Genomic DNA, 23810 nt, shown 5'->3' with positions numbered 1-23810 from the left:
GATATAAGCAGAATGCAGAGCGGAAGAGTTTATGAAGTTGAAAGTTAGTACATATTTTAAAGCCTTTAGAAACATTTCTGGCACACAGCATTTTCCAATAAATGGTCGGTTACATTGCCAATCTAACAATCTTCTTTCCTCAGAGTGATTTCACCATTCCTGACCAGTGTTGATCAAGGGTTATCCTAGCCCACGTTGCCCAGTGTCCCTGATTTTGACATTTCTGAAGAAGGTTTTAGTGTCTAGATCCTTTCTTTCCAATAGGTTGCTGGGGGGTCCCTAAAGAAGGTGGTTCACCCCCTTTTCCAAAGCTCCGCTTCCCAACCCGTGTGAAGATGAAGAACCTTTTAAACTCTCTCCCACATAAATACCTAAACCTTCATAACAAAAACTTCTTATTTATGTGCCTATCCTTTAGGAAAATGTGTGCTTATTTTTATTGCAGGAACATCACTGAGAAGTGACTCCAATGATTTATGTCTCATAATGGAAAACATCATCTTGTCTCTATTTCTATAAAAGGAACAGCTGGAACAAGTTTTGTGTTTGCCCGTACAAGGAACATGACTCTACATACCTCATCGCACTTACACAGCTTTGTGAGTTGTGTTTTAATGTTTCTATTTTATAAATGAGAGAATTAGAGTTCAGATCCATAAAAGGGGAAGTTAACATTATTAGACACAAGTAGTGTGCTGGACACTTTATACATATAGTTGCACTGAGATTTGAAAGTCAGATAGCATTGTCTCCATTTTCAGTATATGGAAACAGATTAGTAACTCAGGGTCACATAAAAATCTAGAGAGCAAAGACGTGAGCCTAGGTCTTTGGACATATAAATGCCAGCTTCCACTATACTTCGGTACCACTCTAACGAAGTAGCCACAGTAATTTCTCTTTGTCTATTACAATTTTTCAAACTTCAATATTGAATGGACAATTAAGAAATAATTATTATGAATATTCCACTTAGATTTAAATGATTTGATTGTAGTGTTACATAAATATGTATAAAAATGAAGTATAAACTATGGATGTTTACGTGTCTTACCAAATTGTTAAAAACAAAATAATAATATATTAAATACAAACAACTAAAAAAAACAATATGATTCTATTAACTATTTTAATTTAATTTAGTGTCATTGTTGATGTCATATATCATAAACCAAAGGGAGGCGTGAAATAAAAATATGAAAGTTGGCGCTAAGAGACAGGTTCTTGGGCTCCACCAGGCCTCCTCCGGCCGTCTGATGACTCCTCTCCCCACCGGCATCTCCAGACAGACTGCAGAGTACCTGTATCCAGAGAGCAATCGCAATTTGTCATCATTGCCATCATTTGTCCTCGGCACGGTGTAACAAATGATCCTGTCAGGTATCATTCAGCCTCTGATTTTGTTTTATCATAAGTCTGCAGCAATGAAAGAAAAGTATCCCAAAGCATTTTATAGTTTCAAGATGCCAAGTGAAAAATTTCCATTTATTTAGAAACTGAAGTCTTAAATATGTGAAAAGATAATTGCATACTGTTAGAGGGGAAAAAAAGCAAAAACTTATCACTACTAAGATAACTAAGAATTTGTAGGAGGGGGAATGGAATTGATTTTCCCATTAGGGTGTATTAAACTAATAATAGTCAGGAATCGTGACAATATATTAAGTGTCACTTTAAGTGGTAATTTGTTTCTTTCTTGACTGCAAGTAAGGCTCTCATTCCCCCAAAGTGTAATGTCTTTCCATAGCAGTACTTACTGTTCTCATGCAGATGACAGTATTGCATGTGTGCACATACATGATCATGATTTGTGTATGAAAAAGAGTAAAATGTTCTCGAAATTACTGTTAAAATTAACATACACATAATATGACAACATCTTAGCTAGATAAACTCTTATCTATGTAAAAGTTTCAACTTCTTAGAATGGCACATGGAGACTCCAAACTGGTCTCGATATGGCTTCCCATCTTCTTTCCTGGGATTCTTCACCTGGCTATATGCTTTTTGCAAACACCAAACTGCTTGCACTTCTCTGCACACCTGAGTTATTGCGAGGCGCCATAGCCTGCGCATGCTGCTTCTTCACCAGCAGTGCCCTTTCTTTACATGCTTTGCTAGCTCCATCAAGGCCAACTAAGGTGTGTGCTTTATAAAAACGTTTCTCATTGAGAGCTTCCTGCTTTGTGACACTCTCCAATCCTTTGTACTTACCTACTTTGACCATTTCCCCATCAGAAAGTTTTTTCCTTAAAAATAGAAATCATCTTATTAATCTGTGCTTATGTTGCAATATATGGCATATAGTAGGTTCTCATTAAATGCTCATGGAATGAGTACATGCACTCAATTTTGCAAAGACAAATCAAAGAAGACACGAGCTTTACCAATAAGGAGCTCAAATCTAAATTATTTAATGCTTGTGCCCTCCCTATATTAACAGAGGGCAGATGTCTCAATGCAGTAAGACTCAGAGCAAAATTGCTATGGGAGACTTGGAGAGAGAAAAACCTATGGATCATGAAATGCTTTTTGTTGGACAGATACTGCAAAGCAAAATAGAGTATACAGAAAATCAACTTTTCTATCCTCACAGCTTCTATCTTTGGGCCAAAAATATAAAATAGACAGAGGTAATTACATTAAGTAAGAGACAGAAAAAAAAGACAAAGAATTGTGTGTGTGCACAGATTTGAATAACATGCAGAACTTTTCAGAGGTTTGCGGTGCATAAAATATCTATTATGACTCAACAATTCTCTCATTTAGCATGAAAAACACAGCCTCTCTCTGTTATGGTGGCACTCAAGTGGGAATACACAGATTGTCAACGCTGTTGGTTTTTCATGTCTGCAAACCAGCCAAAGATAAAGCATGTGCAGAGTGAGGAAAGAACTGAGTTTGGGGATTCTAGAAAATGATTTTTGCTCACTCGCTGAACAAAATTGGTGTGCAAAAACTCATAAGCCACGTAAGTCACGTCAGGAAAGCGACTCAGAGCAGATTTACAGAAGTTAAACAAGGGATCTGTGGAGGGAGGCTATTTGAAAGCAATCTGCTTAGTGAATTTTACAGCCCGGGGCCTGACATCTGCAGACAGCCCAATGCCCACAGGAAAGAACTCAGACAACATTCAAATTAACAGCACACAGTCTAAATCCATACTGTTTCCTGAGACAGGTAAAAATATTATCAGAAGGAAAACAGGGGGTATAAGTAGATGAACATTATTTCAGCATTTTCAATAGTGTTATTCTTGCATTTATTGTACCTGGATACAAGCACTTCCTTTAGAGAAGGTGACCCTTTTATTTTTTCTGTAATAAAGGTGATATTAGAGAAAAGTCTCTGGAATTAGATAAGCCTGGGCTCAATCCTTGCTTCTACACACAACGAATAGAGTGTCTTCCTTGAGCCACTGATTCTCCCCTGCAAAATGAACAAAATGACCCCTAATTTTCAGAACGGCTGTAAAGATTAGAGATACAATTTGCAGCATTTCAAACATGGGAAATGGAAATTGGCCCTCAAAAAAGAGTAGCTACCAATATAACCATTTTCATTCTTCTAAGTGATTTTTTACTGTGGAGCTTGAAAAATACTGGCAATGATACAATATGAGCACTTCCTTAGCTTATTACCAGTCCTTTAGAAACGCGCTTTTGAGAGATTGTGTATTCCACTGCATGAGTGCTCCTCGGTGTGGGGGAGCCTCACCTCCCTGTCACTGTCACCAGCGAGGACACTCCTCCTGTTCCCCCTCAGAGGAGCAGGGACACTGAACCCACGCTGTCAGTCTCTGCGCCCAGAGGTCAACTGCTGGGCCCCCTTCAGAAGCGGAGTCCGGTGTAGTGGTTGGGACCCTGGAGGGAACTGTCTCGGATTATTTTGGTTTCTCAGGGCCCGCTGGCTCTTCCCTCCTGCTCCAGGCTCTCGGCACTTTGCTAACAACCTGAGGCGAATCCCTCCCGGGCTGGCCGCTGGCCGTCTGCAGCTCTGGGGTGACCAGGGATTGTTCTCCCCGAGATCAGACTGATTGGAAGCTAAATTCTACAGCCTCCTCACTACCTGCGAGCTCTGCATTTTGAGGCATCGGTAAGTGCTCCCCCCGAAACATCGCTAAAGGTAATATTTTGCTCTTTATTAAGAAGTGATTATTTGGCCTGTTCTATTAGAAACCAACTGGAGAAGGGGCCTTCCCTCCCGGCACGTTGGCACAAATGAGTGTCGAGAGACAAGCTGAGAGCTCATGTCAGAGCTCAAATCCTTCATGGTGAGACCGTCAGGAGACAGCAGAAGTCCACAGCCTTGAGTGTGAAGGTCAGGGTGTCCACCTGAAGAACCTCCTCCACAAGCACCGCACAAAAAAACCTCCTCGTGGCCTTTCCAATGAACATCCTGCTCAGAAGAAGCCACCGTCCTGTTTCACATGCCCCCAAATTAGTTTCTCTTCCTCTTGGAAGCTGTGTAAACGGGCTCAGAGTGCGCACTCTCCCGTCTTCTTTCACTGAGCATGGTGCTGAGATGCCCCTGCTTGCTGTGTATGTCGCATGAGTCCTTTGTTCCACTGAATACGGGAAAATTTATCCAGCCTTTTGTTGATGCTCATTTGCATTGTTTCTAGTACATTCCCGTGCATGTGTTTTAATGGACACCTTTTTTTTTTTCACTTCTCTTGAATAAACACTTAAAACTGGAATTGCTAAATCTTAAAATAGTTATAGTTTTAACTTTTTGGGAACAGTTAAATGGTTTTCTAAAATGGTTGTACCGTTTACATTAATACCAGTAAGGTATGAGAGTTCTGTTTGCTCCAAATCCTCATGAATATTTGTCAGTAATTTGAATTTTAGCCATGTGTGTAAAGTACATTTCATTGATTTCTTTGAGGTTTTAATATGCATCTCCATAAAGATTAATAATGTATGGTAGAAAGAGTCGAATGAAAATTATATTAAACAGAAGACATTGAGAAAGTTAGAGGTTAGAAAAGTTAATAACTAATTGTATATAAAATGCAGAAGAAACCAGAGATGATGGCCTATTAGTGTGAAATTCGTTTAATGGAGTAGCAACTAGAGGGGAGATGACTATAATAGCCGCTCTTTGAAAAGATAGATTATAAAACCAGAAGTATGAGTTATCCCTTACGAACAAATCAGTGTTGTTTAAAGGGGAACTTGGAGCCAATATCTTGGAAATAAACATACCTTTTGTGTTTCAGCCCTAGTTTTAAATCCAGTGTTAATGCTATAGGATCCATGGCCTGCAATAATATTTTACTTTATACATATACTATTAAAAAAAACTCAGTAATTTTTTTTGAAATTTTCTCTCTTGACTTCCTGATCAATCAGTTGTTCACACTAAGCTTATACCAAATACAAATATATCCAATAGTTTCTAATGTAAAAATTCAATGGGAAGCTTTGTTTCTTAAACAATCCAGTATCCAGATTACATTCAATTAAAAAGTAATTATGTAGTAAAAACATTGACACAAGGAGGCTCATTTTATAATTTTTCTTCCAAATGAATTTCGAAGGCATGTGTGCTGAGTGCAGCATTTTGTACATCTCAGATTATCTTCTAGGAGGCCTGTGTGCACCCCGCCCATGCCCACAGCCTCAGTAAGAATATCCATCTAACCCTGGAGAGGAAAGGAACCATCCCCTAGGCACCTGTATCAGTCAAACAAATGAACATTAATCGTTGATTAGCACAGTGTGAATTGTCAAAAGAGACTCTGGTTCTTCATTTTTGAAAGGACAAGTATAAATGAGATCTCTAGTGGAACTGGAAGCACCATGGAATTGTTTTGTTTTCTGTTTGGTTTTGTATGATAGCTTTTCCTTTCACTGTAAGGGAGATAAGCAATTGTAAACGAAAACACAAAGAATACATTAAAAATGCTGAGAAGACATGATTTAGGAAAGAAGACCTTGGAGGAAAAAAAGTCACATATAGAAGCACCTTGGGGAGGTGTTTTGGCTGCTGAATGTGTGGACTATTTTGACTATGTTTTCCTAATATATAAGTGATTATAATATGGCTGTTTTTTTAAATTGCTGTGGCTATTGCAAATATTATTTTCCAGTAAAGCAACCAGGAATGAGTTTATAAAATAAGAACTCAATGTTTTATTTTATGACATATGTATGTATGCATTTTTACCACAAATATTATATATAGAATTCTTAGACACTTGGCATATGTATACATATAATTTTTCCGGGCTAGTCTTAGAGTGGATCTAAGAACTAATCTATCTCAGGTGAGTGTCTTTCAAAATAGTTAAAGGTAATTTAGAAGCTGGGTTTGATTTCATTGTTTAGCTTAACACACTTTTTCTCATTTATAGTCATTGTCTGAAATATTTAAAAATATAGATTCTGTTTAAGAGTAAATACAGGTGCACAATTACTAATTTGTATTGAAGGGACATACCATGTCTATTCAATTTGTGACTTACCATGCTACTTTGATGCCCTTGAGCCAGGGGTCCTGGGCAGAGAGAATGTAGAAAATCATTTAAAATATATTCTTTAGAAGATTTTGTGGTTTACTAGAGCCAATGTTTTTCAAATAGTTTATTTATAGACTACCAGGATAAAAATACATATGGTGGCTTGACTAAGAAAAGAAAGAAGTGGCCTAGAATAAGATTAATTCAAAGTCATAGTAGCACTGCCTTTTTAGACAGATGACTCGGCTCTTAGCTATTTGGAACTCGACAATGTAAACTCTTGTCATTTACCAAACTAGTTTTAAAACACTCTTCACAGAACTAAATAATGTAGGGTGTCCCAAAAATGTATACACACAGTTTGTATATTTATAAAGGCAGTGTTTATTAAAATCTTTTTCATTTTCAAAACTGAGAGGCCAGCTGTTAAAGTGTGTATACATTTTTTAAAGGGGGAGCACCCTGTAATTTCCATGTATAAATTGGATACTAGAATATTCCACCTGCAAGCTAGATTATTCTTACCTGCAAACTGGTTAAGCTCCTAATTATAACTGGAGTTCTTAGAGCACCTTCCCCCCAATGTCACAAAGTCCATACCTAAAATCTCATTAATTTTCTTGTAAATCTCAAACTCTTTCAAAGACTATATACTTTTGTTTTACATGAAATACTGATAGGCCTATTTTTTAACCTTGAGAAAACCACATTAAAATTACAAGATATAAAGCTATAGGTACATTAGAGAAAGAAACAATAATATCAAATATCTATTTAAACTGCATGTGAAACTACAATTACCTCAAAATAAAAAGTTAGTTAAAATTATTTAATAAAGGAGATAAATGAGAAAACAAACCAATGAAAATAAGCCAAAATTATTATAAAGGTCCCAATTTAAAAATGTGAGATAAAAGCAAAATAAAATACCACTGCATAGTCAATCAAAATGGCTAAAATTTTTATGAAAGAACTAAAGATTGGAAATGCAAAGTGATTAGTAAGAATATGGGAATGCTGGAACTCTCACACATCACAATTGGGAATAAAAATCATAACAGATATTTTGTAATACTACTTGGCAGAATTTATTAAATGCTACCTATTCCTAGGGTATGTGCTCATCCTAAAATTAGAAACAATAAAATCTTTATTAATAAAAAAATAGATAAATAATGGGGTATTTTATACAATGGACTGATGTACAGCAATAAAATATAATAATTACTGATTCATGTAACAACATGGGTGAACCTCACAAATATTATTATGCAAAGCAAAAATGTCATTGCAAAAAAAATATATACCATATCCTCCAATTTATATGATGTTCAAGAATAGGTAAAAATCAGTTGATCGTGAAAGTTAGAAAAATGTTTACCTCTGGGAGATATTAGTGATGATAAGCTCCAGGGACCATTCGAACGCAGTAGTGTGGTTTCTGGGTCTCATTTGTGCTTATTTTGTTATACAATAGGGTTACATGGCTTAAGTCTACAGACAAGATTTATAAATTCTGCAAACTGTGTTTTATACATTTTTAAAAAGTTTTTCTAAAGAACAACTCTGCTATACCTAGAAGCCAAACACAGAAAAATTGTGATTTTCTTTCAGTCAGCTACCTCACAGCCCTGCTGGTGTGGCTCTGTTGGTGGAGCATCACCCCACGAAAGGGCCAAGGTTTGATTCCCGGTCAGGGCACACGCCTGGTTGCAGGCTCAGTCCCCAGTAGGGGGCGTGCAGGAGGCAGCCATTTGATATTTCTCTCTCACATGGATGTTTCTCTCTCTCCCTCTCTCATCCTCCCTCTCAAAAAATCAATAAAAAACATATTAAAAAACACTTTACAAAGTTTATTATTATAGCAATTTTTCTTATCTCAATTTAAATATTTAGTAATTGTGAAAAATTACTTTTAAATTGTAGAAAAATATAAATTGCTATATGCAAAAGAATTCACAGTGTGGGAATATAGTATGGGAGGGAGAAGTTCTACTCCTGAGAACATCGCTCTATCATTGCACATTGTAGGAAATATGCTCTTACTGACAACTCTGTCTCAAAAATATTCATTTTTTAAATGCTCACCTTAAGAAGGTGAGAAATGATGTAATACATTTCAGAAATATTTTCATCAAAAAAAAGGGGAGTTGAAAGGTGCGCTTTATTGTCAGAATGTTTACTTCCTTGCATTCTTTCTATTCGGGGAAAACAAGGTCTTTTTAAGGTTACCTTCGACTCACAAAGCCTGTTGTTTGGAGGAAAGGATGCTATTGCACAACTTCCTGGGAGTTCGAAGCATCAGTTTGTGACAAGAGATTGACTACCCTTCTGGGTTTCCACCTTAGCCATTTAGAGAGCTGCAGCTGACCTTTGCATAATCTTGTTTACTATGTTTGATCCACTCTGCTGGACAACGTTGCTGCCCAAGTAACTAGCTAGTTAATATTAATAATAGGAAGAGAGCAAAGGGAAGACCAGACATTATAAGCGTGGTGATCAGAGCAGCTTCACCAGGAAGCTGCAACTTCACACTCCCTGGGGAACCACTGGTCCATTCCTTGCAGATCAATGGGGGAAGGGATTGAACAAACAGGAAGATGGGCGCATGTGCCCTGACATAGGGAGGGTGCCTGTCTGTCAGACTAACCTGGGAAAAACATAATTGGGTGAGGGGAAGGGGTTGTGGAGCCACTGAAAGCATGTGGAATCCTGAAGGGTTAATGGGTTAAGCTCCTAATTATAACCTTCTATTCCTCGCTTGCTCTGTGACACACTCATGTGGGCATCTCCATGGCCATGTGGCTGCTAAGGCCATGTGATCCCACATGCAAAAGACTGCAGCTGGGAAGACAAGCTAAGCTAGCCAGATACTGGACTGAACTGGACTTTAATATGGAGCACACACTCTGGGCAATGGCTTTGAGCTTAGCCTGGGTGAAGACAAGATTGGGCTTTTTCCATGGTGGGACAGAGGGAAATGGAACATTGGAAACCCAGGGGTTTAATTCCACAGAAATAAAGTCTTCCAGGACACCTCATCCTCCTGTGGAGACCTCAGGCTGAACCAGGGCAAGAACACAAGTTCAACTTAATACAATTCAATATATTCAGTAATGTAAGGCAGTCTGCCAGGTATTCAGATCAATAATAAGACACTTTCTTGATTCCCTTAAGGTAGCTGGCAGAATGTTTCAATCACATGTATCTACACATTAATAGATTATATATACATTTATAACAACAATCAGATTAGAGATAATAAAAGTAGCCTAAAGAAGTACGCTTACAAATTTTGCCTTTTGCTAACATGCATTAAAAAAACACACCTTAAAATGAAACATGCATATCATGTTCCATATCTTGCATCTGCCTCAAAGCAGTCATCTTGAAATGACTACATGTACTGAATAAATTTTATTGGATATACACTTTGCACCTTTTTCCATTCCCCTCTAATTTTTTTAAGTGTCAAATAATTTGATATTTTAATCATTCTATTTTCAAGTAAAAACTGACATATCAAGCTTTGGGAAAGAGAAGTCTGAATTTTGAATATGTATCCTTTTGCTTTTCAACACTAATGTTATTAAAGTATACTTTATAGATAATAAAATGCAAATATTTTAAATATACAGTTTGATGAATTTGACAGACCGATATACTCGTGTAACCACTGCTTTGCAATCAACCACCACTGCCCTCCACCCTAGGCAGCAACCAATGTTATTTTTCTCACCATAGATTACTTTTGCTTGTTTCCTAATGTCATATTAGTGCAATTATATAAGATGGATTCTTCTATATCTGGCTTCTCTTGCTTAAAGTTTTCTGAGATTTGTTCAAGATGCCCCATGTATGAGTAGCTTCTTTTTTCTGCTAAGCACTGTACCATGGTAAGGTATACCACAATTTGATAATCTTTTTACCAGTTGATGGACATTATTTTGGCACAGTTTATAGTTACTTTGAATAAAATTGCTTTGAATATTTGAATACAAGTCTTTGTTTCTACATGATTTTATTCCTCTTGGGTAAACAAATACCTAGGAATGACATTGTTCAATTGTATGGTAGATCTATGTCTATAAGATATCTCCAAAAAATTCCAAAGAATTGTGCCGTTTTACGTTTCTACCAGCAATGCATGAGAGTTCTAGCTGTAAATCCTTGTCTGCATTTGGCATTCTAGATCCTAGTCTCAATTGTTCTTAGAGACCAACAATATTTTTCATGTTGGCTAGATGACTATCAGGAGAGGGGAAAAAATGATGTATCTCATGACACAGAAGCAGGCTTCCTGATTTATGAACACAACAGCTTCTCACTCGCGTTTGAATACAGTAGGAAAAACACAAGAGGGCTGACCAAAGGTTCCAAACACGCTTAGTTAAAATTTCTCTTGACCAGTGTTATAATGAGAAAAATAAAGCCATACCTGGTTATCAGAACGTTATTGACTATATTCCCTACGCTGTACTTTACACCCCCATGAGTATACTACAACTACTAATGTATACTTCTAAATGTCTTCAACTTTTTCACCCATTCCCCCAAAGTCCTCCCATCTGGCAACAGTCAGAATGATCCCTGACCTTTAGTTTGTTTCAAAGGAGCAATTATTTGGAAAGGTCTGTTCCTATCTTCATTCATTTTTATCAGCATATTCTTCAGAAACTTAAGGGGGCCAAAAAATACTCAAACACGGCAACCAATCAAATGTGTCTCTCTTACACAGATGTTTCTCTCTCTGTGTCTCTCCCCTTCCTTCCATTTTCTCTAAAAAATCCTTGGGTGAGGGTTAACAACAACAAAAATATCCTATTTTTCAACTGTAATAGGGATAATAATAGTACATATTTGATAGGGTGGCTGTTAGAATTAAATTAGTTAATATATTTAAAGGACTTAGAATTGTGCCTGGTACATAGTAAATACTCAATACATTTGAGCATTTTGGTATTCTTAATAGAAAGGTAGAAAGAGATACAAAGAAAATAATTAAAAACAAATAGATCTAACGACAGAATATCTTGAGATTTTGACTCAAATAATCCAGCCAAATGAATTTTATAAATATTTATAGAAAGAGATTTAATATTAAGATTCTACTAACAATATCTGGTGGCACCTTAATTTTTTTTAAATTGCTTTTCCTTCTCAGTGCTAGGGGTAGAAGGGATTATTAGTATACCCAGCATGAGTTTATAAATGTAGCAGATATTAATAGTTATTTTATCAGTCAGGATAGGTTAGGTTATGTGGTGATGACAAATAAGAGCTGAACAAATTAAAACCACAAATTTTTATTCATGGTCTTGTTACTTCTCTCTTTTGATGGGCTGGGGCTCTGCTGGAGATCTTTACTATCTTTATTCTAGAGTCTAGACTGTTAGAGGAACTCCCATCTAGAACACTGTGGCAGAGAGAAAAGGGAATGAGCTGAAACATCCCACAATTGGCAATTAGCTGTGTAGACAGGGAGCAGTGCTCATCAATTGTGCTCATTGCCCAACCTAGCTCATTGGCCTGAACTCACATGGTCCTATCTAACCACAGGAGGCCAGGCAGTGCAATTCAATCATGAGCCTACATGGTAAATATCAGGAAACACTACTGAGAATCACTAATGACTACCACAGTTATGAAAGTATTAACAAATGACATACTATATATTTATTTACTTTAGAACAGTAAAAATAACATTCTTCTAACATACAAGACTATGCATCTAATGATTGAACTTTAAAAATCATAAAGTTGGTGCTGTTTATCAGAAAAAATAGATTTTTATTTAAATCTATTTCTGCAAGATATTAAAGTAGGCATAAAATTATCCTAAGCTTCTTTCTTTACTATATCATTTTCCAAATATTAACTCTTTTATAAAGTAATGATAAATTATATATGCTAAAGAAATATTAATATTGTGTTTAAAGAATATAAGTATTGTATTAGAAATATAAATATATTAACAATCAAAAAAATATTCAATTCTCTTAAGCATTCATATGAATTATAGAACACATTTCCAGTTCAGCAAATATAAAATAATAAGCATTGTTTTTCCGTGACCATTGGAAGTTTAATGTTTATTGGCAGAAATGATCATGTGAAAATCATTTCCAGTTGAATCTTGGAAAATAATAATAATAATAATAAAAGTTGTGATCAGATGAGCTTCATCAAATTCACTTAAAAGATCTCTCAAAATAGAAATTGCAAAATCCAATGGAAAGGTCTGAAAATGGAAAAAGTTCGAGTGAAGTGAAAAGGTCAGTATGTGAGAAACCTAAAATAATAAAGTGAGAGGACATTAAACCTAAAAGAAACCTAAGGTCACATCTATTTTGATGTCTCCCTTTACAAACTAGGAAATTGATATTATGGGCTTGAGATTCAACTAACTGGTGTAGAGTTAAGGTAGTACCGAGCTCCAGTTACCAACTGGGTGCTATTTTCATTGAGCATGGTTTGCACTAGGAAGGAAAGAGTCAATGAGAATCAAGTTCATTTATTCTCATTTACTCAACCCAGTAAGTTTACCCTGTGCTGTTGAATCTCTGCTACACTCACCAGAGCACTTTTTTTTTATTATTATGGAAAGTACCACTAAATTTTAAGAGCCAAAATTTGTAACACAGAATGATTTCTGACCTTGAAAATATGTTCTTGGAAAGCATGCTTTATTTATTTATTTTTAACACATATTTCCTATTGAGCCAATTGGAAAAATAGTAGTGTCAGAATTGAGTTAACATTCCCAACAATTCACTTTCTTTTGTCTTGATTCTTTGAATATATATTTACTAAATATTATTTGATGACCTGTGGAATGCAGATTGAATTACTTTTGGAAGTGGCCAGATAAATTTAGAAGAACCTCCATAATGTTATTTATGTAAAATATGAACTCAAGCAAATAAAGTTAGTGGTGAGCATGGGAATTGAAAAATAGGTTTTATGGTTTTGTGCGAGGTCCAATCCACAGACAATGATCTACACATTGCCGAAGTGAGAAAAATAGTAACATATAAAACAAAAGAAGCAGAGGAAAATTACACTCATCAGATCTTGAGGCGCTGAAACATTTATCAGAATATATGCAAGACTTAGTCCCAGTTGCTCCTTCCCACCTCTCTTGCTAAAGTATATCATACAAACCGTTGGCTGCTAATCTGTTGATCTCAGGATTTCTACATTTTCCATTGTGTCTTGTGTTAATACAACCTAAGTGCTCCCTTTCCTTTTATGAATTTGAACAGTTAACAATTCACAGACCAAAATTAAACCATGAATAACTTTTCTTACTCTTTTCTAGCAAATATTTAAGCTTCTTGCTTTTCTTTAAATACACATCTTGAAGATGTTCTCATATAGAAACATTTTAATTAAGACTTAAACAAATGGCTGTTTTTTCACACCATGGAAAACACCTATCCTGTGTGTTACATTTTGAACAAGGTGATATGCAATTTTGTATAAAATGGCATTTAAGCCACAGGCTCTGCACCCACTGACTAGATCTGAATCCCGATTTAGTTGCTCACCATCTGTGCAACCTTGGTACACTTACCTGAGGTGCTCTGGCTTTGCTTTCCATTTCACATCTGCAAAACAAGGACCATTGATATATTTACCAGAGAAGGTTGTAGTAAGAATTGAATAATGGATCACTTCTCAGGAACAGAGTAGAATATAGTAGATAGGAATGATAGAATGTCACTTCCTAGATAAGGCCGCAGAAGACTGTGGCTTCCATGTCGGGTGCTCTCTCCCTCCTGGCTCTTGCGCTGCGAGAAGCCAACCTTCGCAGCCAGAGGCGCCTCTGTGAGGAGCCCCACGCCGTGAAGGATTGAGGTTGGCCAACAATCATGTGAGCGAGTTTAGAAGCCGCTCCTTCCGCAAATCCAGCTGAGCCTTCAAATCCCCATCATTGTGAACTCAAGGAACCTTGAGGCAAAAGCACCCAGCTGAGCCATGCCCAGATTCCTGATCCATAGAAACTGTGAGGTAATAAATATTAATTGTTTTATAGCACTACGTTTCTGGATAATTTGCAATACAGTGATACAAAACTAAAACAGTGAGCAAAAATTTTTAAAATAATGTTCTCATATTTTTATGACATCAGTAATTCTTAATCATTTTTAATTCTTTCATGTGTAGTAAATCTTATTATCAGGTCATATATCTGTATCGTGTTGATTTTAACTCTCGATATTATTAAATTATATTATCATTACATAGTTATTATTATTAAAGTCAGCGATTTTTAGCCTTTTTCATCTCATGGCATACATAACTAATTACCGAAATTTTTCAGCACACCAAAAAATACTTTGCTTTTTGCCCATCTGACAAAAAAATAAATAGGTATAATTTTGATTTGTTCAATCCAGATGGCTGTCGTTGTGTTGGCTGTTGTCATTTTTTTATCTGACGACTTAAGACAACGAGGTCAGTGCCCCTGACTAAATAGTCAGGCACCGCATGTTTTAGGAATTCTGGGGGCACCGGCTGAAAACCGCTGCTCTGAGTAAGTGAAACCCCAGCGCCTGCCCCGTTCTTCCCTCAGGCCTCCTCCAGCGGGTGTGAAGGCGCGTGTGACATGAGGGCGGGAAGACAAGGGGGAGGCAGGGCTGCTGGACAGGCCGCTCTAGGCATCCTGAGCGGTGCTGCAGGACAGGGCGGGGGAGTCGGTCTCAATTACTGATCACACAAAGTGAAAAACTGGTTGGTAGGAGAAATAAAAGAAAAAGAAGAATCTCTGCTACCACACGTTGCCTCAGGCATAGAGAATTAGTCTTTTTAAATTTAGTTTTTACATAAAATTTCTTATTTATGGCTTTATTTTGTGGTCCCACCCTTCTTAAATTCCTTCTTAAATCTTCCCCCAAGAAAAAGCTAGCTGCAAAGTTTACATGTCTGCCTCTCCTTTTCTATGTATTGATATAGAATTGTATCTATATAATGTTATTACCATAATCTGGGGTGTCAGTTGGCTATACAATTAGGAATATAGTGATACAGTGCAGCAATGTTAGCCGAGAAAGGAACTCTATTTGGTTCAACAGCCGCTGCACTGCGGTCATCTCAATTTGAAGTCTCAAGGAAGTAGACGTTTTGCATCCTCTGTGTGTGTGTGATTTAAATATTTAAAAAATTTATTATTTTTTATTTTTTGTTTACCAGTATCATTTCTACTAAATATACTAGAGCAACTCCATTGATTTCTACTAACTAAACCTAATATCTTTAAGTCTCCTAAATACTAAGTAATAGATTCTCCTGCTGAATAACTTATAGTCAACATTCTCCATTTCCTAAAATGTTATCACCTTATAACATGCTGATAATTAATGACTTTTCCCCAGTCTTTCTAATTTTGTTTTTTTCTTATATTATGTCTAATATTGTATTAATAAAAATATTACTTATTTTTTTTATTATTCCACATGGTAAGTAAAAAAATTACTAAACACCCCAATTGTTTTTTAAATTGTTTTAAAGGTTTACATTCTCACATCCAGGCCAAATTACTACATTCAAAAACAGTGCATTTTGGCCTCTAAAAATATCTCTAACCTTTTTTTTGTTCAATTGTTCAAAGGTTTTGTCAGTTTTTACCTAGCTCCCAATTTTACTTTTGCCTACTCAAATAATAGTGCTATACCAAACTTTCCCTCATACTAATGCTCAATATTTTTTTGACCACTAATCACTCTAATCTGTTCTCAAGTTGAAGCTCAGACAGGAGGTATATCCAGTTGAAATGAACCTGCCTCATGTATTCCCTCTGACCACGACGGTCGCATGTTGCAGTTTTTAGATACTGGTATTGTGCTTCTCCCCAGTGCCAGGCACTCTGTCTTCAGACTCACCACTCTAGTACCCATAGGCATATAACAGGGCTTTTGTTTCTACAGAGGGGTCCTAAATTCCACATCTGGAATTTAGCACTGGGTTCAAAACTATAGTACCTCTTGCCCAACCACCATTCAGGCTTGATTACATGAGAGTTTTATGTCCCGTAAGAGTGACTCGTGCTATTTCCTAGCATTTTCAATATTTGTCCTAAATGGGGTTCCATTATAGTCAAACAATGAAAAGCTAACAAAACTACCACAATTTATTATATGAAACATAGTTATAGCCAAGCAATACACGACAACCATCTCAAATACAACAGCTTTTGTGCTAGTATGTTAAAATGTTACACCAAGACTTAGGCCTAAATTAATTTAAAATGTATTAATTAATTTCAAACAATGGCCAGTATGCTAACCTCTGTGCTAACTCTAATAAAGTTGTGAGCCAGAGAGAAACCAAGTTTACAAGGAGATGGAGAATATCTCTGCTTAAAATAAAGTAGTAACGAGGGAAGTTTTACATAGGAAAGTATAACATAGTTCTGAAATATTGCTTCAGAATTTTCTTAAGACTGATTCTTTTAATCAAAACATCATTAATGAAAAGACAATGTAGTTCATGTAAGAGCTACTGGGTTTGGAATCATGACACCAGGGTTCTGGTTCTGGTTCTGGTTCTGCAACTCATCAGTCATGGGCACTTGGGTAAATCAAATTCACTATATGCCTTCTCCCTTCCTCATCTGTAAAATCTGAAGTGTAGACCAGCTCATACCTATGTGCTTTTTAGCTTTGAAATGTATGATTCCATTTTACCTGAAGCATTACGCCTATTTAAGCCATGTCCATAACCAAGACAATGAAATAAATATTTGCAAGTTAAACTCAGTGATTTCTCAGTGACTGCTATATAGTAACTATTTGTGTCCTCTCAAAATTCATGTTAAAAACTTAATGATCTAGGTGATGGTATTAAGAGTAAGGTTAGTGCCCTTATGAAAGAGGCCTGAGAGAGCTCCTTCCCTCCTCAGCCAAGAGAGGGCACAGCAGGAAGAAGGCCATTTATGAACTAGGTAGCCCAACATCACGAGATACAGAACCCCGCCATATGGGCAGCCTGATTTTGAACTTCCAGGCTCCAGACTGTGAAAAATAAACTGATGTTATTTACAAGCCACCCAATCTGTGATATTTTGTTATAACAATCCTAACAGATGAAGACAGACCAATGTCTTGGATCATCTGCTCAATTACTTTCACCAGCCAGCCTTGATGAATAAAAATCGCCTCTTTCTAATACATGTATTCATAACCTAGTCTTTCTAAGAAAAAAATCTCCTCCCGTTTTAGTTATGAAGGCAGGACACTGGCAAAACATCCTATTAGAGCATTGGCCCCATCACATTTTTAACATTTTATGGGACATCCTGAAGCTTTATCTTCCTTATGTTCATTGCTTCTAAATGTTTTGAAAGTATTAAAACTACTTTAGCAAGTGACTTTCTTATTGCAAGACTTCTTCCTAAGGCACAATAGGTAATACCTCACGTGGAACATAAATGCCACTATTACGGCACTTACGGATGGTTATTACTTTTGATTAAAATTAAATTAAATAACACTTGAGAAATAAGAAGAGATTTAATTATGTTGTAAAAACTGTCAGCCTTTCATTTTTAACATCTGTTAGACATGCATGCCAGTGGCAATGGTCTGGAGCGTTTGCCAGACACCTAGTCAACAAACCCTATGAATCATCTGAGAGCTGAGGCAATTTGATTTCAGAGAGCATGCTTTCCAAATATGATGGCTGGATCCAAATTAAAAACACTTAAGGACTTCCTGATTATAATTTTTCTTTATTTTATGAGGGGAAACAAAGTGTTTCCAGGCTTGTTTATTTTTTCTGTTCATTACAATGCATTGAATCTGGCACATGTCAGGTCTGGGCTACAGCACAGAGCTGGAGTTCTGCAAAGTGAAGCTTGTTTCCCCGAAAAGTGTCAAATGTGAAGTGCTTTGTTGCTCCTGTGTGATGTTCTACAAAGGTTACTTTTAACTTCCATATTTGTGAGTCAAAATCATTGGAACTCTCAGCTCTGGAAAATGATTTTGGCAGAGACAGTTTTGGATCAATGCTAACTAATTAGCATACAGGATGGAGGACCCAGGCTGGTGATGCGTTTCTGGTAAGTAGGCTCTCCTCTCAGTTCTTTTTTCAGTCATCAATATATGGATCAGTGGGCTGGAATATGACTCTGTAAAGGTAACAGCCTCTCTGAGCTTCTGTTTCTTCATATGTAAAAAGAGATTTGGAATAGATAAGCATTCCTAGCTTTAACATTCAATGATCTTAAGAGTCTTTATCTCAAGCTGGTGAAACCTATGGCTTTTATTTTCTTCTTTCTTCTCAATTCTTTTATTAATTTAGGGCCATTTTTCTTTATCTTTCTTTTTTTTAAATAAGACTTTGTTGCTTTAAAAATAGCAAAATGGTATTTACTTCCCTTTTGTAAACAATAATAAAGTTTTCATTTCTGAGTTATTATCATCTCTGTTTATTTTGTTTTCAGGTGTACCTAAAAGGCATCTGAAGCCCAGTTCCTCTGTGGCCTCCGTCCCATTACTACCGATGAGTAACCCAGGCCCATTGGCAACTGTGGATTACAGAAAGGCCCTTCCTCTCATGTGCTGCAGTCCTTACTATTCCCCTGCAGGCACTTATACGTTAGAGGTAACTCGTGCTTCCTTGTGCCCCATGACCTCCCTGTGCCATCATGTCAGTCATAAAGGGCACAGGTTCAGTGGTATCCATCATAGATGTATCTGAATCTCATGTGCTCTCAGGACTCCTGGAATTAAAATCAAAAGTATTCAGGCCACTTATCTACTAATTCATTTAGTAACTATTGACGGAGCATCTTCTGTGTGTTGGGCATTGTCCTAAAGCCTGGGTGTAGGGTAGGGTCCTTGTGGAGCTACTATTCCAATTATGAAGTCACTTTGTGGCTCCACAATCATGCCCTGTGATAAAACCTAAGATGAACTAGAAGCCATGGGCCTCTGAAAATTTTTGAGAAAAGAACCAGCAATACCTATTTGTGAAATGATAACAGAGGCTGTCATTTATTGAGTTACCTGAATAAGTAGAAATAAACCACAATTTTTTCTAATCTTCAAAATAATGCAGTCAGATTTGTGCCATTACATTTAACAATTTATCACCTTTTTACTGGTGAGGAAATGGAAACTAATAAAACTGTATCACTTGCCCAAAGTTGCACAACTTGAAAGCTTTTCAACCACAATTGGGCCAAGGTCTCTCTAACTTCAAAGCTGAGTTCTTAACTTTATACCATATTGCAGCTGAGATAAACAGCTGGCTGAATCATGTACACTGGGGTAAGTCTGAAATCTCTGCCATAAAATATTTTTCTCATTCATTTGCTTAACCTTACAGTTACCCATGGGTTGTTTATTATTTGGGTTAAGGTATTTTCTCTTATTACAAATTACAAAGCATGAAAGGGAAAATGAATTAAACTATTACCATTTATTAACATTTTGGTGAGTACCATAATATTTCCTACTATGCATAATAAAAGAGAATATTAACTTTGGGGTTCAGTGATCTATGTTCTTCCCCCCCCTTCTCTTAATAATGGATGACACATAAACATACTTCTGAAGACAAACAACTTTACTTTGGTGTTTGTTGTAAATATGTTTTGAAAGACTTCATTGTTTTTTTGTGTGTGAGTTTTTGTTGGTGTTTAAATGTTAGAGAGAAAGAGAAAAGGAGAGAGAAAGAGAAACATCCATTTGTTATTCCACTTATTTGTGCACCCATTGGTCTCTTCTTGTAAGTGTCCTGACCAGGGATTGAACCCAAAACCTTGATCTACAAGGATGATGCTCTAGCCAACAGAGCTACCCAGCCAGGGCCTAGTAGACCTCATTGTTAACACTGTAAAAGGTTTGAAGGCATTTGGTTTTGTTTTTGTTTTTCCTTTTTGCAAGTGGACAAGCTAGCCTGCTGAAGTTTATGGATACTTACAAATGAGAAGGGATTCCTGGATCAGACAGAAATAACTTTATTACTCACAGGACAGCAGGCGCAGGGCATCAGCGGGTTCGGCACTGGTTCCCTCAGGGCTCAGTCAAGGGGAGCAGATGATTTCGGAACACACTGGGGGTTGTGTTACAGAAACCAAAACCTGAGTTTAAGGAAACTGCATATTTTATACTCATCTTAAGTATTGCTAGCACTCCAAAAGGATGTCCCCAGCTTCCAAAGCTTTCACCATATAAACATTCTTGAAAAGATAGTCCAGAACAAACACAGAGCCCTTTCTAGTAAAAGGTGCAGAAATTTGAAAGACCCATGGAGAGTTGTATTCCAGCGTTCCTGAGGGGTCAGTGTCCCTTCTTCATGGAATGGCATCTCTCTGGTGTTTGATGTCTCTTAAGTAGCACATATGCTTCTGTTTAGGCCACTGTATTTGCCTGAAGAAATTGTCCTAGCTCCTCTTTCAGGTATTTGATATGTGTTTTAAGCAAGGTCACTTGGGAATTGATAATATGGTACTTTTTTTTGAAACTCACCTTCTGGAAAATGGGCTTTTAACAAATTTGTCATCTTGTAAATTGGTTATTTGACATATTTATTATTTGATGAGTTGGTTTTTTGTTGATTTTTTTAATTTATTAAAATGGCCATTCCAATAGTTGGCCACCATTTAATTGACCTATAGCCAATGTGATCCAGTCCATGAGATCCGGTTGTGCATGTCTTGCAAATTTCAGATTCAGTGGCATGAAACTGATCATGGAGGGAGTGCCAAAAAAAGTAAATTTGGTATTTTTCCACTAGAGGTGGAAATAATTATAATTTAGTGATAAAAGCATTAGCTACCAATGTCTGCCTCTTCTCTGTATCAAGTAGAAGAGGGGTCACTTTACATGCATTCTTCCATTCAACCCTAGAGTGCAAATAAGGGATTTGTACTATTGTTCCCATTTTATGGGTGAGAAGGTTGCAACTCATAACAGTGATGATAAAACCTATATAATTCACATATAGACAGAGTACTGTGCTTCACAAAAAATGTGCAAAGGCACTGACTTTTGGCTTCTTTGCTGCAGTCTATTAGGATGTATCTTGATTTGGGTCAATAGTTATAATTTTCTAAACACGTGGCAGCCCACCCACCTCCTCTGTGATATTTCTGCATCAGAAAGAAAATTCTGAAAATGAATTCTGCTCAAAGAGGCATATTTGAGAGGTAAAAGATACTTTTCTATTTTCAGATATGTTTGGTAATGGGACAAATGTTAACTCCTCTCCATTAACCAATTAAAAATAAATACATACCTTCAAGTACTTCAGTAAATTGTTGGCCATTTTCTGCAGAGAAAGATCACTGAACATTACCTATATCTCTGGACAAAGGCCATTGGCTGTGAACTCTGGAATAGGACCACCAGTTGGCTAAAAATTATATAGCATAGAAAGTCAGGAAATTCTTACAATCACTGTCACCAAATGTCCCTCCACATACAGACATGATGAGCCAGAGCATTTGCTAGTAGCCCATGTGCTTCAGGTTAGTGTCTAGGGAATGTATTAAAAGCTGGACACAACATAGTAGACTGACTGGAACCTTTAAATTCTAAAAGACAAACTGCTTGAGTCTTCTGGGTCACTTTCCTAGTTGGTTTTTAAAATCTGTGGTAAACTTGTTTGATATCACTGTCTTAAGTTTGATTCTGTTATTTCTTATACAAATTAAAATATTCAAAGAAGAAAAGAACTTTACTCTTTAAAACTTAAAACTTCTTGATGGCTTTCTAAAGCAATTAATAGATAAATTTAACTAACTGATGCAGACTTCTTTTTATCTGTATATAAGATTAACCATAAATTGTTGAGTAAAGTATATGAAAGTAGCTTGGGGTGTCATAAGAGAGAGCTGTAGAAAATATAGCCTCATATTATCTTCATCTTTTTGTTTTGTTTTTTAGAAGGTGAAAGAAAGAAATTCAGAAAATAATTATCTAGAGAGATTAGCAAGTTACTAAAAATGAACAGTAGTTGCCAATTTTAGGTAATTCTAAGTATTAATAATTTAGCAATTATGCTTGCTACTCATGATACATATTAGATATTAATTAATGTTAACTCTATTTTCTCTGGCTAGCTCTCTCTCTTTTGTATATTTTCTTCTTTTTCTCATGGCAGTGGACCTAAATTAGGCAAAATAATTAGAATATAATTAATTAATTTTAAAGGTCCAGACAGACTCATGTAATTCAATTTGAAGTAAGTTATAATGGTATTTTTCTCATACATTACGAATAGCAACTAGTTGAATAAAGTGTGAAGACAAATTACTGTGTAACTTTAGCAGTAGTCACAGTAGTGTTTATTAAGTGCTTGCTACATGGAAGGCAATAGCTAGTACTTGGATGTATTAACATCTTGAATCCTCAAAACAAGCCAAGAGCTAGCTAAGGTGAATTGTTTTATCGACCCTCTTTAAAAGATGAAAGAAACTGAAAGGTTAGGTATCTCGATTAAAGTCCCAGAGATGACAGGTGAGGAGACAGCATTTACCCCTAGGATGGAGTGTGGTAACTAGGGCACTTTAGCCCAGTCTGGCCTGCCATTGGTTTTTGTGTGAGCTATGAGCTAAGAATTGTTTTTACATTTTTAAATGAGGGAAAAAAAAAGTCAAAAGAATAATACTTTGTGATATGATAAAAGTATGTAAAATGTAATTTTCTGTGTCCATAAATAAAGATTTGTTGGAACACAGCCACAACTTTTTATTCACATAAGGTCTATGGCTCAAAGTCAAAGTCAAATGGTGCAATCGAGCCCTTGATAACTGAAAGGTCTAAAATATTTACAATCTGGTCCTTTACAGAAAAAGTGTGCCAACCTGTGCTCTAGATAGTCCCACCCTAGAGCCAATAGACTAAATTACTTATTCCAAACTGACCTACCAAGTCCTAACACAAATTATCCTTTCAAAATTTATATACCAAATAAATAATTGAACAAGGGGAAGGAGGAGAAGCCTAAAGGACAAGCAACTTAAATATTAAGTTAAAATTATATGCGTCCCCCCTACATTGCTGGTTCTCACGGCCAGCCTTGTGTAAGGCTTGTATCTTGCTATACAGGGTGGGGCAAAAGTAGGTTTACAGTACTTCATGTGGAAAGTAATACAATAATTAGTATATAATAATACAAGAATAAAATCTGTGTTTCCCATACTCACATTTGCCTCGCCCCATATATTCCCTTTTACAGAGGAGTAAAGACTCTGATTCAACAGCCTACCTACCATCTCTATTATCAGTTATACCAGTTTTTACTGGGAAAGTGACTATGTAGTTGTTTCAAAAATATTTCCTTCTTGTTTCTGTCACTTTTATTTTTAATTCAGGGACTCTATCTATCATCT

Source organism: Miniopterus natalensis, chromosome 8 (genome assembly GCF_054644295.1).
Source record: "Miniopterus natalensis isolate mMinNat1 chromosome 8, mMinNat1.hap1, whole genome shotgun sequence".
NCBI classification, from domain to species: Eukaryota; Metazoa; Chordata; class Mammalia; order Chiroptera; family Miniopteridae; genus Miniopterus; species Miniopterus natalensis.
This window is presented reverse-complemented; position numbering follows the sequence as displayed.